The following is a 14,971-nucleotide window of genomic DNA, read 5'->3' on the forward strand; positions in this document are numbered from 1 at the left end:
GCTTTTTGGATGTGATGCATAGCATTGGAGCCATTCGGATGTTGGGCTTTCAGATATTTGGATATCGTGGTGGGAATGAAGGCAACCAGGAAAGCAGCAGACAGGAAAATCCTACTGTCTGCTGTATCTGCCAGTAGCCCTGGAGGAATAAAACTGAGATGTTCTCTTAACTCTTCTCTTCCACTTTTTGGGTTAGGTCTGCTTGTTCGTTCAATGAGTGGAGAGTATTTTCTGTCTTAGAACACGTGCAGAAGTGGGATGGCTACATAGATTGCTCTCAAAAAGTCAGAGAAGCTAATGTTGGCATTCTCACCATTTCCCACATCTTCTATACTGACACAATGACATTCCTTGTAAATCGATGGCAAAACATATGATCTTTCTTTTTCCTGTCTTGCTTCCCTCCACAGTTTAACTTGTCTTATGAGGTATATGTCTGATCAAAGGATATTAACAAAATCTTTATCATCTTGGTTTTACAAATTTGGCTTAAAAATTCTCTACTTGAAACTTGGCAAACATGCCTTGGTATGCAAACAGTGGGGATGGGATAGGGGAAATCACTTGGCTGTTGAAAAACTGCATATGGGAAAGTCACATGGAGCTTTCAGTGTTTTATTTATAATTCTGCAAAGGCCTCTTCTAATTTGAAAAATAGAAGAGACCAAATAGTGGCTTCTGGAAAGCAAACAGCTAGATTTTTCCATGAGTATTTTTAACACAAATATTAACTTCGCAGATTGTAACACTCTTTCTTCCTTAAATACTTTTTTTAGCCTTCAGGATGTATAACTGGGTAAACTAACATTGTGAAGAAAACCACTCCTGCAGCATCTGGCTTTTTAAATTCTAATTGTGAAGCCGTAAGAGATGTTTTGTTTTCATTTAGCAAATACATATTGAGTTTCCAGAAAGGTAACTTGATTTACAATAAGCATACCCAGTGGGAACCATATGCTTTTCACGTTTGTCTTTTACTGAAGGATTAGAGTATTTCTTTCAAAATCTCTTTTCCAGAAGAATGCTAGTTTTAACCATTAAGTATTGTTTAAGTAAGAACTGAAGCTGGATTTTCAGATTTGGCTGTACATGTGAACAGACATTTCCAAACACAAGTCCTTGGAATGATTTTACTAGTTAATAATGCAACCATGAGTTTTATGTCAGCTTGATTCTGAGCAGTGTTTGGTGATATTGGTATAAGATAACTGTTATGTGAAATTGCTTGAACAAAGCTAAAAGAAGAGCGATAGAAGTCGTCTGCCTGAGAGGCTCTAGTGTTCTCCTGCTTGAATTGCTGAACATGGCTCTTTCCAGAATGGCATTTAAGGTTACATGTGGAGTCATTAGGTTATAAACAGTCCACAGAATATTTTACATCATGTTAATATGCCTCTGAAGATCAAGATTCCCTGGGGAGAAATGAGAATATGCACCAAAAACATTCTCAGTTCTTGAGGTTTATCCACAACTTCCTAGATCACTGAAGATCAACTGTCTCATGAAGAAATTATTACAAAACAAATTTTTATTCAGCTCTCTGTTTGTATGTGGGGGGAATATACTGGGTAATGCCCTTTCTTTTAGTTGCCAGATTTTCATGTTTTTGCTGGCTGGCTGAGATGTAGATTGTGATTAGAAAATCTTTCTGACTCAAATTTGGTAAATTTATATGAACCTTCATATTCAAGAATGCTTTTGAGTCTGGGGCTCTGTTGGGAAAAGACATGGCAAAAGTGTTCAGATCTTGACGGAATGTCTGAATCTGTGCTATTGAATAGAGAGAGGAGTCCTTTCATTTCTGTTTCTCAGTAGGTTTTATGGGGGGGAAGTTCTTGACCTTTCTTGAAGACGCCAGAGTGTCTCTGAGAGATCTGACCCACCATGTAATTTTTTGCCAGGAATAAATCTGTCTCTACTATGAAAAAGTGGCTGTTTTGTGCTAGGCACAATCCATGTAAAACTGGGTCTGTGGGGGGACTCTTGTACTTGTGAAAATGGTCTTGTCTTTTGTTCTGGCATTAGCATTTACTGCCTTTACTGAATGCTTGGCATCTACAGTGGTACATCAACAGCGTGTGTGCCTGTGCTCCTTGCTTGTGTAGTCAACTGACCTAGGGCAACACTTTGAAATAAAAGAAAAACCTTCTAGACCACCAGCTTGTCCGTCAGAAGAGAATCTTATTTCAGATTCCACTGTTAAGTGCGAAATACTGGGATTTATAGACTGGCAGGATGGCTCTGGCAGAGTTGTCACATTACAGCAAGATCTGGGCTCTCTGTCAAACCCCTGACTTAAGTGGCATTTCTCATACCTGAGGATGCAACTCACAAGGGACATCCTTGGCAACTGTGTGCATCCAAATTTCTTCCAGGTCATCTAGATGAGAGGCAAAGGTAGAGGACCTGAATGAGAATCTGGCAAGAGCTGCTGTAAGCAGCAGACAGTTGCAAGCTAGTTGCGATTTATAGACTGTAGGGAGCCACTGGTGCATCTTTCTGCTCCTGAGGAGTTTAGGAAGGAGCATTCTCCATGTGTTTGCTGAGTTTTTGGAGGTCTGGTTATCCCTCAGGGTAGCTCAAAAGCTACTTGCAGACAATTTGACAGCAGTACTTCACGCTAATGAGGAAGCAGCAGGGTTGCGCTTCCTCCAGCCTGCCTTGAAAGGAGAAGCACAGAGGCTCAGCTGCTGTTCAGAGCTACACAATTATAAGGCATAATAATAGCTTAAAGACTTTTCTCCAACTACACAGCTCAAGCATACACTAACTGCATATTAGAGAACTAAACCTTGTCCAGCATGCTTGATCCAATAGTAAAGCTGCATGATTCACCTCTGTTACTGATCTGATTTCCAGATTGAATCCCTCAAGCATCTGTAAGGGTCTCTTGGTGCATGGTGGACACACTGAATACCACTGGTTCTGCTGGATCACTTTGGCAGATACAAGTTCCATTTCACGAATAAGTTTCTACATTTACAAAAGATTGCTTTAGCTTTTTTGATTGAAACTTTGTTTTTAGTTTCCCAAGAATTTGGGGACATTATTGATGGTCACTTATTTTTCCTCACGGTGAGTTCAACTCAGTGTGAGCTTAGACTTCAGTAGTCCGCTGTGTGCTGACACTCTAAAAGATAAAGTCATGCTGTCAGTTTATGCTGGAATTCTTTCCACAAATGGGGTATATGTTTTAAAAAGTCTTAACGTTTTTCTTTCTCATGCCAGACCTGCCTTTTAAAGGGATCCTGAAATTTATTATCATCTTCATTATTTTTTGCTGATGTTAAAACCATCTGCTAAATTCAGTCATCTAAAGCATTATACTGTTTGTATAATTCACCTTTGGTGTAAGAATTGTATTGCAGCTAGCAGGAACACACAAAGGCTTTAGAAAAGGTTCTGCAAATACAGTGTTAGATGTAAAAAAAAAAAAAAAAAAGAGGCATCTAAATTTTAATGAGGAAAGTGAGTAAACAGTAACTCTAACTGATACATAGACTGAAAGGGTTTGCTGCTTTTCTGGTTTTTGAGGGGGAAAAAAAAAACCAACGCACCTCCTGGCTGTAATTCTACACACATTAAAATGAATGCTAAATGTAAAGGGGTCAAATTAAAAGGAAAAGAATAAGGAAGAAAAAGTTAGAAAATGGTGAAGTGCTTCAGTCTCTAGTAAAGTGCTAGAATAAATCCTTGAAGGCTTTATAAACATCTCTAAGGCAACAGGAAACAAGCAGTGTGGATTTATCAGGAACAGCCTGATGAGGGGAAAAAAAATTTAATTTGGTTGATTCAATGATGTTTTACAGCCCAACCTGAGTGAGGGAGCACATTGGTTATGGGATGCTGAGTAGGGATCTGTGTTCAGGATTAAATAGTAATGCAGTGGGTTCATTAAGTGACTGGAATATACACTAAGGAGTAGTCTGTGGTGGTGACTGGGATCCTGGATGGGTTTGTTCTGCCTCTGTGCCAACAGTTTGGCAGACAAAGAGAAAGCACTTGAGATGCAGATGGAGCATTGTGTATGTTTTTTTAAGACAGTAGAGCAACTTGAAGAAATAGTCTGAAGCTGTTTCACTTTTCTTGAAGGAATAGTGCAGAGTACTTATTGGATGGAGAAAGTCAAATAGAGTCTGGGATTTGGGGATGTATCAGAAGTTGAGTGCGGTTGTTGCAAAAAAATCCACCAAATATTTAATGATATAGTAATAGAAGTGTCCTACACAGGTATTTTGTAATACTCCGTGCTAGTAAGTGATACGCACCATTTTGGATCCCACATTTTAAGATGGGTTTAAGTTGCAGACTGAGAAAAGCAGTACAACTATGATTTAATCCTTGTAGTCTATGAAGAAAAGACTTTTGTCTTCTGAAAGGAGCTTATAGAGGAACGGAACAATTTTCCAGGTGAGCTAAGTTAAGAAGATGACTGTGATTAGTTGTCTTGTTTTTAGTGGAGAAGAAGAAATTACTGCCTTATCTTGCACTAAAGCCTGAATAAATGTTAATGGGAAAGAACATCCTCATTTTTGAAGAACATCGAGCACAGGAGCACATTGCCTGTTGAAGCGGTGGGAACACTAGTGATTGCAGTCACCTTAAGAATAGGTTAGAGAAATGTTGACACTTTGGGTGCAGTGAATTGTTCCTAGAGCAGTTTGACAGGGTGACTTCTTGAGAAGCCTTTCAGCCTGGAGCCTCTGGGTTTGCATCTTTCATTTTTGAACAGCCCTGACGTTTGAAGCCTGTGTTAAGGAGCAAGTGCTGAAAGGAGGGCAGTCCAATGGCCAGTCTGTAATTAAATCTGTAATTAAATCCTGCTCTCAAATGTTGCTGTCTGTCCCTAAGTTCTTTATGTATGTTTACCTGGAAGATGTCTCTTTCAATGCTCTGATGACTTTACAAGGTGCAGATTGGGTCTCTGCGATGAAATTGGTGGGCAGTTTTCTCGCTTGTTTCCAGGAAAGGAGTGTTGGTCCTGGTTTTCCAAAGGAGATGTTCAGAATTCCTACTCCCCAAACTACCTGCTTCAGGGGAAAAATACTACTGTAGGAGCCTATGATGTGTCAGAAGTTACTATTTCTAAAACCTGAAAATATTTCCTTAGAGTTTCTTCATTCAACAGTCATCCACAGGTCTGAGCTTTCTGAGTGCTGAGGATGACATGTATATTGTTCTTCTTTTGAAGAATAAGAAAATAACTGGCTTCTGACAGTTTGGGGCGGGGGCTTTTGGGCTTTTTTTTTTTTTTAATAAGATTTACTGTTTTACTGCAGTCATGCTAATTGGCACCAATTACCTTCCTGTAAAAAGGTAGGATGTCAATCAGGTTTTGATTTGTTTTTTTTACACAGATGCATATGGACTATTTGGTTTATGCTATGGGAGAATTTAAAAGAAAACAATGGTTGCAGGAGTAAGAGGCCACTGGTAATGTGACCTAGAGCAAATGCATGTCTGGAAGCCAGACTTTAGCAAGAAGAAAGCAAGCGCTTAGCCTTCTCTCTTTTCCGTAGCCTGCAACCTTGCTGCAGAGAAATGTGTGAAAGAGGTAAAGCAGTGTGGGTCACCCTGTACTCCTTCAGCCCTGCTACAGCCAGGGGAGTGTTTGCTTTATCTGCCAGTGGAATAACAAGCACTAATGGAAATTATAGCAGTGGGGATAAGATAATACCCATAAAGGCAGGTTATGGTGATCAGCATTTCTTCCCAAGATAAAGCTGAAATGAGTTTTTAATTATTGGGCATTGAACTATATGAAATAAAGCATGCTTATGCACACAAGGGGAGCACATGGCCCATATACCTAAGGGGGAAACCCTACAGATACCAGCAAAAGTGGGGGAGCAAGACAGTGGGGTGTTGAAGGTATCTGCCCTTGGAATGGCAAAACCACCTGGCCTGCAGGTGTGTCACTGAAATTTAGAAACTGGCTGTGATTCTAGATGCCACCAGTGCTTTTAATGCTTAAGCAAAGCGCAAACTGCGTAATGCCGTGGCTGATGCTGAAACATGACACTCGGACATTGCTTCCTCCCAGCCGCCTGTTCCTTACATAACTGCTGGCTGTCCCAGGGGTGGCCTCCAGATGAGCTGAGCCCAACAGGAAATATTTGGGTAACCGGTGGCAGTTCTGCTAGGCATAGAAGGAATAACAATTAGTTGTATTTAGAGTCCAATGGTTGTAATAGCGCAAACAACTTTCTGGCACTCTCCCCATTTTACGGTTAGGGAAAATAGCTGCAGAGAGGGGAAATGGAGCAGGATGAGGAGCTGGTGATGGGAGGCATTGAATTGTTTGCCCTGTATGCTTGGATCGAACCAACTTTATTTGTACCTGGAAACCTACATCTGTGAGCTCTCTGCTTTGTGTAGATCATGCTTTCTGAGGGCTCTCCTGTTTGAGGCAATCCCAAAACCTCTCCCCTCTGGTCGGCAGAGCAACAAAGTGTGTGGCCTTTTGGGGAGCTTTTCTTGTCTTCCTGGTAAAGACGTGGGCCAAAGCAGAACCAGTACTACAACGGGAGAGAGTAGGCTTTAAGGTCTTGATATTTCCTGCTGTTTCACAGACATGGGTAAACTCAGCTTGAAACTGCACTTAACCATATGCTGTGCTGGTTTGTTTATTCCTTATATTTGTTTACTCATCATTTCAAAATAGAGATGAGTTCATGTTTTTCTTCCAAGTACTTGGAGAAATCCTAAGCAATGCAGTAATTCAAATTAGAAAAGACGAGCTTGTGTTTAAGATGAGGCTTTCTGAAGTGGTTTTCCCTAAAGTTGCATGTTTAAAGAAGTTTTTAACCATGGAGGTTAAGATCTGATAGCTCTCTTAGAGTTTTGTCTAGTGATTTAAAAGTGATGTCTTTAATACTGTTGTGCTGTGATCTTTTAAATGCTTGTGGTATTGAGCTTTCTTAATAGTTGAACTTGTGGTTTTCTTTAATTCTTCACTTTGGTTATATGAAGATATATGTACATGATCTTTAGTGCTCTTCACTTTGGAAAAGGAGAAGTCTTCCTGTCTTTTTGCTAGTCAGACCATGCCATGTGGAAGGGCTTTCCTTATATTTGTGCCAGGCTCTAACCACAAACTATGAGCCTCAGCCTACCTGTAGCAGTTCAGATGAGTTTGCTTTACTGCTAGATAACAGAAATCCTGTAAAACTCTAGGTACTGTACAGCCCGTTGGGTTAATTGACAGACCTTTAATTTTGGGAGTGCCACATTGTGATCCACGTGTATTTTCTGAGAGGAAGAAGGCTTGGTTAAACCAGTTGTTTGTGGTTTGTGTACGACAAACCCAGTCATCTGTGCAACCCAGAACCCACCTATGGGGATGTAGGTGCCATGGCAGGGCCTGGAGTGTAAAGTCCAGGGGATAATAGGAAAGTGCTTGAGGCTGTATGTATATAGGGCAGTTTGAGGACGTTTCTTTGCCTCAGCATAACCTATGCGATATTGCTCTGCTGTGTAACATCGAACCATAATATCCAGCAGGGTGCTCAGAAAGAGGCAGCTGCTGATGTCTCTTTTTTTTTTTTTCCTAAAGGATTTCCCAGAAAATCTGTTTCTCTCAAGAAGGGTACGGGCCCTATAGAAGTGGTGTTCTGCTGGAAACAGAAACTTAATTCTCAGAACTCAATAAAAGAACCTCTTTCTTGTAAAATGAGCTGAGGAAAACAAGACTGCTGGGATTTTGAGGGCTTCTTCTAAATTTGTTCAAGATGTAAACTTAAGTTCAGAAAAGATAACAAACTTCAGAAAGATCTGACCAGGCTGTATGCATAACAGATCCCTCAGCGAAGTCTTACATGATGAGAAAGCCATTTTAACCAATTGTCTACCTCCTGACAGGTTAACTAACTGCACCGTTCCTGAAGAAAGAGCTGAGCATCTTTGGGCGATTGGATGCCCATTTGACACCACTGTTTCTGAACAAGGTGTGGTTTTTAGCTTTATAAGAAAAGTAGCAGAGGTTAACATCAAAATACTCCTAATTTGCTGGGATACCATTACTTCAGATTACATGCATCTGTACATGTGTGATTACCTATCGTGCTACCTATTCACAGCTCTGTGGGTGTTTCCCACGGTCAACATGCCTGTGCCTCATGTGCAAGACTGGATTTTATCTGAATGGTAGCATTTCACAGAGTGGCAGTTGTGAGAGTGCAAATGGCCATGACCTTTCTTGGGTTTTGTCGTCTTGGTCATGGTAATGTGATGCAATTTGGCTGGTCCCTGACCCTCCTTTCCTGCTCCAGACTTCTGTCTTGGGTATATCTTGGTGATGAAATGCCATGTAACTGCCCTTATCTTCAGCGGGTTCTCTGTTTTCATGGTAGGTTCTTTTTAAACACATTTGCAGGCTGAGAGAGATCAAGAGATCAAGCCCTGCCTGATCTGCAGCGGGGCTTGGTCCTGTGTAGTTGGGCCCCACAGTGGCAGTGCTGCATCCCAGATAATTGCTCCATGTATATAAGTATCTTTCTCTTTGAGGACCTCTGAGTTAAGACTGACTGCTGCCTTAGACCCTGATGAAAAATCCATCTTCTAGGACCCCAGAAGGTCACTTGGAGCAGCATTATCCCATGAAATCTAGAGGCAATAGAAGAGTAAGGAAAAAGAAAACCTTAAAATCAATGCTACTCACCCCAGCACTAGTGCTGTTAGCGCTAGTGCTGTTAGCTTTGGCAAATCCTGTCTCAACAATAAAGCCAGCTGCCATTTTGGCATCAAGACAGACAGACTTGGCATCAGCCCCTCTGGCACCAAAAAACCACTTCGTGGGAGCTGGCACCAACACTGTGAAACAAGGGTAAGGCCCAAGGGAAATGCCAAGCAGACATGAGATGAACACTAAAAATAGTGAGCTGCTGTCATTTGGAGACAAAACAAATAGCACTTCTAAGAGTAGGGCATCTAAGATCTCCATCAAGGTTGTGCTGGTAAGCAGCTTTGGAACAATGCTGTCTCCTATGATGATGTGACCAAAGGACACACACAGGCTGTATTTTTGGTACCCACATGGTGCAAGACTCTGAAACTAGAACAGACGCTTAGCGTCTTGATTCCACATATGGGGGATCCTGTTACTGTCTGCAGGCTCTGCCTTCTTCCCTGTCTGGAGCAGATCATCTTCTCTTGAGCCGTTACCAAAGGTCCTGTTTGCATACACGGACATAAGGAAAACAAGAGCTGTAGTGCCAAAAAGCAAGGAGCCAGGCTAGTGTCCCTGTACCACCCCAGACACACTAGCCCTCCTGGAGACGGTCTTGTCAAATGTTTAACAGCTGAACTCCCCCCTCCCTCCTCCTCCTCGCCCTGCCAGCAGGCTCAGAGAAAGCTGAGTAGGCTTTCCAATGACTTCATTACCCACTCCAGACGAAAACTGAAGCCTGACATTGGTGCCCAAAACGTGGGAATGCTAAAGAGGCAGAATCGACCCTATCTGCACTGAAGTACTTAGTGTCACTTCTCAGTAGGGCAATTTCAACTCCTTAGTCCCCCTCTGCCTCAGTGGCGAAAGACTTTAAAGCTTTTTAAGACTTCTGGGCCTGAATGGCAGGCCTGGGTATTGAAACAGTGGTCATACAAAATAGATGATGCAAATAGTCTTTGGTGTTACAATTACATTGGCTTGGCTACAACTCTTGCTGTGAAGAAAAGTGTGCTGGACCTGTGGCTATCATTTTCTTCTCCTTGGGGAAAAAGCAGTGGGAAACAATGTCACTGAGGGCTGAAAATTTCAAGCTACACTTAGCAAAAACTATTTTGGTCTCAGAGAAGGAGTCTGGACTTTTCATTGCCACCGCTCTCCCATCAGCTAAACAGCAGAGTGGGTAGGAGTGTCTGGAACAGCCTGGATGTGGCCTCTCTTGTCTCTTCTGTCAGATGGGTGTTAGAGTGGACAGTGGACTCCTCTTGGGTATCCTCTCCACATCCACCCCTTGTCCACTCCCTGCCCTTTCTTGAGTACCCTTCTTATGATAGCTTAATACAGACAGCAGCTTCAGAGGAGGGATTGCTTGCTCTACAAAAGCGCAAAGGAAAGTGCTTTACTGTTGGTATTTCTTCACCCACATATGAAAACTGAAGAGGAGGACAGGCTCCTGCTGAAATACCAGGTGACAGAGTGGGTAGTGGCTTCCTCTGCAATGCCCCCTACTTTGGTTCAGGGCTCACGCGTGGCTTTCAGGTGGAGGATGTGGCTCATGTTTGCGCTTGCCTGCTTGGCTGACAGTTGCTGTTCAGGATTCTGCTGGAATCAAGATTTGATTGGAATCAAGCAGGAGCTGTTGCCGTTGGGACTCTCTGCAACACTGAGCATGTTTTGAAGTGCACAGTCTTTTCCTCCCTGGTTAACCAGTTACTCTGAGAAAAAGATAGGTGACAGCACTGAGGTTGAAATGCACTGTCTCTATTTGCTTATCTTGACTTAGTAAGCTGCAAAAGTTTCTTGCACTTCTAAACCACTGGGCTGACAGAAGTGGTGACAGGCTGCAGGGAAGAGGGACCTGCCCAAGGACACATTCTAACCACTACAAGCCCTTGTGCTTCATTGCACATTAAAATTTATTGATCCAGCAGACTGGCTGCAGCACTGGCTCACAAGCCAGTTCCAACATGTATGGTGTCTTTTCCTGCAGTTATTCTTTGCTCTCTCTAACAATGATTAAGTCTGTTTGGCCTGAAAAGCAGTAAGTGCAGGTGACTTCAGTGTCCTTGTTTCGTAGTTGAACTGCATGCAAATTGGGGGACCCACTTTACCCCACTCCTAAATAATACAGTAGTATTAGACACAAGGGGTCTGAAAGGTTTGTTTTGGACCATGTGTCCCCTAAGCAATAGAGTCGATACTCCTGGTCCTGTAGGTACTGGGAAATTATCAGACTGACCTGTTCCTGTTTGTCCTCTGGAATTTGTTGATGACGTTCTTTGTAGGCAGTGCAAATGCTATATGTTACGTGAACCCGGGGCACCTGGTCCTCATATTGGAAAGTCATTGTGTTCTTGTAATTGTGCCATTAGGGTAGGGAAGTGGCCCTTCACTCTTCAGGAATCGACAACAAGTGGGCAGATTTTGCGGGCAGGTGGCCAGCCAGAAATGGTTTCCAGGCAGATCTAGCATTGCATTGCTGTTCCAGCATTGGTGATCTCCCAATGTCTTGTGCTGGTTTTGCTAGCAAACAAGCCCCTTCAGAACATTTGCTGTCAAGGCAGACAGAGCTTGGTTGTTCCTGGATGTTGTCTTATTCTAGAGAAACAGATCTGGTTTTATGCCTTTCTGTATGTTTCTTTCCCTTTTTTCTTTATTCCCAGAGCCACCTCCAGGATGGGCAAAGATAAAGTCACCCTCATTCAGGTTGCTTCTTTCACACTTTATTTCGAGTGCCTGGCAGACTTGTATAGTCTCAGTTCTAGCACCCAGGGCTGTGGGCTGACTAATGAAAATGGATAGCTGATGCTCCAGGGATGCTCCTGTTACCAACATGAAAATAACAGAGTGCACTGGGGCAAATGGAAGAGTCATTAGATAAAATTGTTCCAACTTTATGGTCAATCTGTATATATATAGCTGCAGAACCATGGTATTAAGGTTTAATTGAGGGGATATTACACACCACCCATATTTACTGTTCAAAACCTCTCCCTGCCTAGGACTCTAATAATGGAGCCTTGTGCTTCAAGCCTGACAGATTTGAGCTGCGCAACTTCAATTTTTCTTCCAATAGTGTTGTCGTAACTGGATCATCTAAAGGTCAAGCTGTTTCCTCAGGGGGTATCAAAATGGATATTGTATCTTGCTGGGTTACTAAACCTGCTTGCAAGTATCTCCCATCAAACACGGAAAGCAACTTTAAAATGGCCCAAACAACCTCCGTCATCTACTTCAGTTGCATGCTAATATCTGAGGTCACGAGGCACAGTGTGTTAGGCTTGTGAAGATGTCAAGCAGCATCCTTTGCTTGACATCCATGTTTGGGGCAGATGGCATGTTCAGGAGAGCAGTATTACGGACTGATAAAGCCTAGAGGTCTTTATTCCCTCTTTTTCAAAAGAAACTTGCTCGCCATTATCCTGTAGTGGGATCCACACTGACATGCCGAAAAAGGATGCTTGGTGGCTGCCTAAACAGGCAAATTTTCAAAATAATGTAGATCCCATAATCTGTCCTGACATTAGCCTTGACTTTTCAGAGCCCTCAAGAGATTCATCTATAGACAAACTTTAAAAACTTGTGTTTGCTCTGTTGGTTGATAGCTTGGATAGACACACTCTTGTGTCACAGATGGGTGGCTTTTGCAGATGTTAAACTCCAGGTTCGTATAAAGGAGGTGAAACCCATGCTGAGCCTGCCTTAGAGCTGCTCTTGCTTTCATTAAAATAATTATTATTTCAGCTCTGGTTTCCCCCAAGCGGAGAGCAGTAGAAAATTAGAAAGGTTTTGGAAATGGACAATAAGCAGGTGAAGGCTTTGGGAAAAGATTTTACATTAAGAGGATAGGGAAGATTGATATCTTTTATAAGAAGATAGCTAACAGGTACAGAGTAATGAATGGGTGAGAAGATGGATGGGGACTTCTGTTCCCACCTGCTAATAATATGAAAGTCAGATTAGAAGGTGGTGAATTCACTCCTGATGAAAGGAACTATTTGTTCACAACCACTAAGAAACTCATTGCCACAAGACAAAGCATTGGGGCAAGAACTTAAAAGAAGAGGAGGGCGTAAAATAATACCAGTTGGAATATCCAAAGAAATTGCAATGATTAGGAGAACCTAGGTGTTTTGAAAAGGCTCTAAGTGTATTGATTAAGGTATTGTAAGGGTATGAGCTAACTTGTCCAGCTTTTTTTTTTTTTTTTTTTTTTGCCCCCTTCAGGGCTTTTTCCATAGTCACCTACAGCAGAGTTTGTGGAGCGTGTTACTGGCCGCTGTCACTCAGAGACTGCAAGAGAGGGTGGCTGCTGCAGTCAAATGTGGTAACGCCTCTTGCAAACCACCTTTTTTGTGTCAGTCTTTCCAGGATTGCTAAATTCACACGTAAATTAGGATGCTTTTGCTTTTCCGCTAAGTTACTGCCTTTGATAGTCCTTCACAACTTGTCTTAGATCTGGAATGACACTTCGCCTTTTGAGTATGTGCTGGGGGAGAGGCGGGTGGTTAAAGTTAGATTCTTTCTGACAGTAGGGATTTAGAAATTGCTGCATTGGCTCAGCCCTGGGATCTGCCTAGTCCAGGGCTCTGGATAGCAACAGCCAAAATCGGTATTTCAAACGACTGCGTGAGGCCACAGAACAGATTATTAAAACAGAAAGCTGCCCTTTTATATCACTGCTGTTTGTCCATAGAATTGGAAAAGCAAAGGTTGAGAGTTTGATCCAAAAGCACAAAAGCTGGAAAATCCCATTGCCTGCCTGATGCTAGTTAATGCTGATGTTTTGTATCCTCCAGGAAATTACTTATGTGCCTGTTTTCTTTTAGGAAAAACAGAGATGTGCTTACCTTAAATGGCAAGTTTATATGGTGGCTTCAAGTTGGTGTAAAAACAAGTAATACTTGTGTATAGTCTCACAGCCTAATTGTGTAGAGGACACCCACAGTGGGGTTCTCATTTGGGAAACAACCCCGGGCTGGGCAGGGAGGAGGCAGCAACAGTGGTCACTGAGGGGTTTTGGCATGTGGAAAATGGGTGTCTTTTTCTGACACTGCTGCAAGCTATCTGGCTGTCGGGGGCGGGGGGAGGTCTGTTCTGTGTTGTTTTTTTTTTCCTTTCCCTTTTTTTTTTTCCTGCTGTTGCAAAGTAGCATCTGTAAGAATTATATGTGGTTTCTCTTTCTCTCTCCTGAAGTCCTGAAATTATTGTTAAAACTGCTACTAAAAAAGGGATTCGGTCAACTCTCTATGGAAAAAAAATATATTCTTTCCCTCGTCAAATATTTTAACGTGTCAAGCTCCAAAAGTCAGAGGCCAAAAGCAACAGGAGTTGCCCCTCTGTCAAATACCCGTGGAGCTGCTGCTGGGGCATGTGGGAGTGGCGGTGGTGTCCCAGTCCCCCCCCGACAGACGAGGACAGCTGCTGATTAAAGAGAAGCAGGAAAAAAAGAGGTTGCTGAACTTTCAAAGTGGAGGTAGAAAAGGGAGTTAAATTTAGATTACCTTCTGCAGTGTCATCTCCTACACGGCTGTGGAACTTGCTGTACTCCTTGCTTAGGAGAGGACAAACAAGACATGCCAACCTGGGCACCAGATGATAAATTTGTTTATAAGGCTTAATTGCCCCTTGGCATGAAAATCTGAAATGAGCTCAAGTAGAATGAGAAACCTTCTGTCAGGGGTGGTCACGTTTTCCTTGGGGAGAGGTGGATTAAAATGTCTTCCCATCACCTGTCTGACGCTGGAGAGGCCTGGTCCTGATCCTGCTGAAATCAGGGGAGTTGTTGCTGTTTCTTTAGTGGGGCGGCTGTTGTCTGGGGAGGCTGAGGGTTGAACAGTGCTCAGAAAAAATGGAGCCATGGTGGTAGGCAGAAGAAGGCATGGGAGTGCTTTGGCTCTGTGAAGGCTTTACCCAGGTCCCTGGCCGGGGTCTGGAGGTACTCGGAGAAGCCATGGTGGTTGCTCCTAGGGCTCCAGTGCGGTTCAGCAAGCAGCATCAAACTTAGCTTTCTCCTCAAAAATAGATTAAATGTCTATTTTTGCTTAGCGAGGTTTAATCACGACTGAGGAGCTGTCGGCTCTTGCCAACGTTTTTAATAGATTCCCCTCCACTTGCAGCATCCAGTTAGCAGGGAGGAGAGTGCTTCTGCTCCTCCACGGCTCCCTGCCAGGGTCCGCACAGGCAGCGCTGCCCAACAGCTCCCGTTTGCAGCAAGCTGCCTGGTGTTACCCAGCAGCTGTCTTAAGGCTCAGGCTTTTCTCTTTTTTTTTTTTTTTTTTTTTTTTGGTTATTTTTTTCAGAACT

General features: G+C 42.8%; 1 protein-coding gene across 1 annotated transcript in view; it reads left to right on the top strand.

Moving 5' to 3' along the window:
• Nucleotides 1–14,971, top strand: part of WBP1L (WW domain binding protein 1 like) — a 60,370-nt gene that overhangs the window by 20,113 nt on the left and 25,286 nt on the right. The gene's annotated exons all lie outside the window — the stretch shown is intronic.

The sequence above is a fragment of the Harpia harpyja genome, chromosome 10 (genome assembly GCF_026419915.1).
Source record: "Harpia harpyja isolate bHarHar1 chromosome 10, bHarHar1 primary haplotype, whole genome shotgun sequence".
NCBI classification, from domain to species: domain Eukaryota; kingdom Metazoa; phylum Chordata; class Aves; order Accipitriformes; family Accipitridae; genus Harpia; species Harpia harpyja.